Source organism: Lactuca saligna, chromosome 5 (assembly GCF_052625555.1).
Source record: "Lactuca saligna cultivar CGN05327 chromosome 5, ASM5262555v1, whole genome shotgun sequence".
Lineage (NCBI taxonomy): Eukaryota > Viridiplantae > Streptophyta > Magnoliopsida > Asterales > Asteraceae > Lactuca > Lactuca saligna.
In genome coordinates, this window is record NC_136421.1 from 127,395,795 (window position 1) to 127,400,682 (window position 4,888).

Consider the following 4,888-nt stretch of genomic DNA (forward strand, 5'->3'; position numbering starts at 1 on the left):
AAAGATGGTTCATTATTACTATAAGTAAATCTATGTTATCCTAATTGCGAGTTCCATAACCATACAATAGACTAAAACCTGTGGCAATAAGTAGTCCACATGTGGCAATAAGTCGTCCACATACTTATGACTTTCGTCACCCTTGAACCATTTCGGTTCGACTGTAGCTAGCAGCCAGGTGTGGGGTAGTCAGCCCCGTATAGAGCTATACAGTCAAGTCACGCTCTCTAAATACCAGAGATTCTGGTTATGGGTGTAGTCCTCCACTCGCGTATCTCGGTGGAGTGTTCTCCGAGAACGTGTCTCCAATCATACAGGATTAACAAATTTACTAGTAATAATATGATAGTCCTCCACTCGCGTATATGTGTGGAGTGTTACCGAGGACAAAACAGTGTACAGGTATTATGTTCAAATGTTTAATGTCATGCTTTTAACTGATAAAATGTGGAAAACCATTTGTGAAATATATGTAAAACATAACAGTTTAAAGACCTATTTCACAAATATATGTTGCATGATCTGCATGATCAAATGATTATCAGTTGTGGTAATCAGTTATAAAAGCATATGAAATATGAAACAAACATTTGAAAACATGATTTGAGTACAAGAATTCCCTTGTACTTTGCTTGTGTTCCCCCTGAAAACAGTGAAAACAGTGAAAAAGGGTAGGGGTATGAACTCACCGGACTTGGAAATGTGTCGTTTTTGAATACTAGATGTTGGTTCGGGGTTTGATTACTCGCGATGTGCCTATGTAAGATGAAATAATGTCCATATATATATACAATTAGGGATACATTCACTAATCATATGGAACATTACACTCCAATGAAGTTAAACACTTCAAAACGAGCGTTCGGAGTGACCCGGGTGACATCTTCGGACGTGTAATGGCACTAGGGACTTGGGACTTGAGTTTACTCCCCAAGAGTAAACATTTTAAGGAGTTTACAACTATTGAACACACACATACATGATTTTACGGCCGTAAACTCATGTGGGTGTGGTTTTGATGGTTTAAAGGCTCAAATGGACATGGGGATTGCTATAATGGATTATATAAAATGCCTTGGGATTAATTGAATGAAATTATAACACTTAAAAGGGAGTTTAAGGCCATACCATAGGAGTTTACGGCCGTAAACTCACCTATGGCCAAGGAAAAATGATTTGAGCTTCAAAGGGCAATCACATGTGATTCTAGAAAATTTTCCAAGCTTTGTCATGAATTTAGAACATCATTTAAGACACTTATTGGAGTTTACGGCCTAGAGGTATGTTCTAAGGCCGTAAACTCTCCTTTACCCATGAAAAAGATAGTTTTTGATTCTTAAAACAATCACATGTGATTCTAGAAATTTATACAAGCCATTTGAGTGTATTTGATGCATCATTAACATAGTTTTATGAGTTTACGGCCAAGGGTATGCTCCTAGGCCGTAAACTCCTATAAATGACACTTTTGATATGTTTCAAACCCTTAAACCATTTTTAGATGCATCTAGATTTTACCACAAGGCCATTGGTTGAGTTTCAAGGCATTTGGACAAGTTTTAAGGCTCTAAATCCCCATTTAAGAGGAGTTTACGGCCCAAGAATATGTCTTGGTCATAAACTCACTTTTATTACCCAAAAATCATGTTTAAAGGTTCCAAGTCTAGATTAGCAAGCCCTAATGTCATATCTAAGTCCCAACTATGATTTGGAAGGGTTAATTGGCTCAAAAACCCCTTGAATATGAGTTTACGGCCCAAGAATGTGTCTTGGCCGTAAACTCACATTTGTCCCTCAAAATCAAAGTTTTACAGGTTATAAGTCCTTTCCATTAAGCCATTAAGTCATTAATAATGTCCAATAATGCTAAGGAAGGGTTTTAGGGTTTAAAAACCCCATTGATAGGAGTTTACGGCCCAAGCTAGTTCCTTGGCCGTAAACTCATATTCTTGGTCCCAAATCACAAATTAAACACAAATTTGAAGGCTAAAGAGGTTGAATAACAAGTTAAGGGTGTTACCTCTTTGATTTCAAGCCTTAATTCTTTGTTTTGGAGCTTGATTTTGGGTTGAGGAGAGAGGTTGTGAGTATTTAATGGTAAATTGACCAAAGGCTTCAAATGGAGTCTTAAACATGTTTATATAGTGTTTAAGTTTTGGACACGGAGGAATTCTACCCGATACCGACGTTAGACGAGGCTTTTGGTCGTACCCGATTGAGTTACCGTAACCCGATACGGTAATTTCTAGAAATATTCCGATCACTAAAGTTGGGTGTTAAAATGATATCTAAATGTATTAAGACACCCATTAAGTCATTTTAAATGTGTACCAGATAATGACTTAATTAAACGGAAGATCGGAAATCGAAATCGGAAACGACGATTGGTTGTGCGAATTGTACTACGAAAGAGTTACAATAAATGATATGGAAATTTCGGGTTGTTACATTATCCCCCCGTTAAAGGGAATTTCGTCCTGAAATTCAAAGTTTAGAACATAAGACAAGATACAAATCATGGATAAGAGAAGAGTTGTGGATATTTCTATTTCATTGAATCTTCCCGTTCCCAAGTGAATTCCGATCCCCGCTTGGCATTTCAGTGAACCTTCACTAACGGGATGCGACTTTGTTTTGTACATTTGATTTCTCGATCCATGATTTCGATCAGTTCCTCCACAAAGTTGAGGTTTTCATTGATCTCGATCTCGTTTAAGGGAATTGTTAGGGTTTCATCGGATAAGCACTTTTTGAGATTTGAAATATGGAAGATAGGATGAATGTTACTGAGTTCGTGAGGTAAATGGAGTTTATAGGCAACTGGACCGATCCTGGAGAGGATCTCAAAGGGTCCAATGTACCTTGGATTAAGTTTCCCACGCTTACCAAAGCGTACAGTGCCTTTCCAGGGCGAGACTTTTAACAGGACACGGTCTCCAACCTGGAATTCTAGTGGTTTCCGACGATTATCAGCATAACTCTATTGACGATCACGTGAGGCTTTCAGTCGGTTACGGATTTGAATGATCTTTTCGGTGGTTTCGTGGATGATTTCAAGACCAGTGAGAGCACTATCGCGGACTCGACTCCTGGCTAACTGTGTATCCCCCACCTCGGCCCAACATAGAGGGGATCTGCACTTACGACCGTATAGGGCTTTGAACGGAGCAGCCCTAATGCTGGTGTGGTAGCTGTTGTTGTATGAGAATTCGATCAAGGATAGATGTGTGTCCCACGACTTTCCAAAGTCAATGACACACGCCCTAAGCATGTCCTCCAGGGTTTGGATTGTTCTCTCACTCTATCCATCAGTCTGAGGATGATACGCCATGCTCATATCTAGTTTGGTTCCAAGGGCTTTCTGAAGGGATTGCCAAAATCTGGAGGTAAACCTACTATCTCAATCAGAGATAATGGATACAGGTACACCGTGTAGACGTACTACCTCCTGGATGTAGATTCGCGCGAGTCTTTCCATCTTGTATGATTCTTTAATTGGAATGAAGTGAGCGGATTTTGTCAAACGATCGACTATTACCCAAATGGTATCGTACCCACTAGAACACTTGGGTAGTTTGGTGATGAAGTCCATGGTAATCATCTCCCATTTCCACTCGGGAATCTCGGGTTGTTGGAGCAGACCTGAAGGTTTCTGATGTTCGACTTTGACTTTGGCGCAAGTCAGACACTTGCCCACAAATGTAGCTATCTCAGCTTTCATGTTTGGCCACCAGTATTGTTTCTTGAGATCCAGGTACATCTTGTCCGAACCCGGGTGAACAGAGTATTTGGTTCTGTGTGCTTCCTCCATGACTATTTCCCTGAATCCACCGGATTTGGGAATCCAGATTCGATTCATAAAATAGTGAACTCCGTCACCTCTGATCTCAAGTTTCCTTTCCATTCCTCTCAAGACTTCATTCGACATGTTCTCGGGTTTGAGGGCTATTATCTGAGCTTCTCGGATTTGCATGGGTAAGTTGGAATGGATGGTCATCGTCTGGTTCCTCACTTTCTGGCCTGCACTATCCTTTCGGCTAAGGGCATCTACTACCACATTGGCCTTGCCGGGGTGGTAACGGATTTCGCACTCATAATCACAGAGTAATTCTACCCATCGCCGTGTTGCAGGCTTTTGTGATCAGTGAAGATTGTGCACTTGGTTCCGTAAAGATAATGTCTCCAAATCTTCAATGCGAAGACTACTGCTCCTAGTTCCAAGTCATGTGTGGTATAGTTGACCTCGTGTGCTTTCAACTGTCTTGAGGAATAGGCAATCACCTTTCCTCTTTGCATAAGCACACAACCTAAACCTTGATTAGACGCATCGCAGTAGACAACGAAATCCTTTGTCCCTTCAGGCAGAGACAGATCAGGCACGCTGCATAAGGCTCTCTTTAATGTTTGGAATACGGTTTCTTGTTTATCACTCCAACAAAAGGGTACACCTTTCTGTGTTAGAGTGGTTAAAGGTTTGGCGATTTTGGAAAAGTTCTGAATGAATCGTCGATAGTAGCCGGCGAGACCCAAGAATTGACGAATTTCTGTGGGTGTTTTCGGTGCCGACCAATTCTCTATTGCTTTGATCTTGGAAGGATCTACGTGAATACCCTCTTCGCTTACCACGTGACCGAGGAAAGTTACCTTCCGTATCCTGAATTCACATTTGGAAAATTTCGCGTATAGCTTTTCGGATCTAAGGGTCTCCAACACTAGCCTCAAGTGTTGCTTGTGGTCTTCTTCGCTTCGGGAGTATACGAGGATGTCGTCAATGAACACGATGATGAATTTGTCTAAGAAGGGACGGCACACCCGGTTCATCAGGTGCATTGGTTAGACCGAAGGGCATTACTACGAATTCGTAGTGTCCATACCGAGTCCTAAAAGC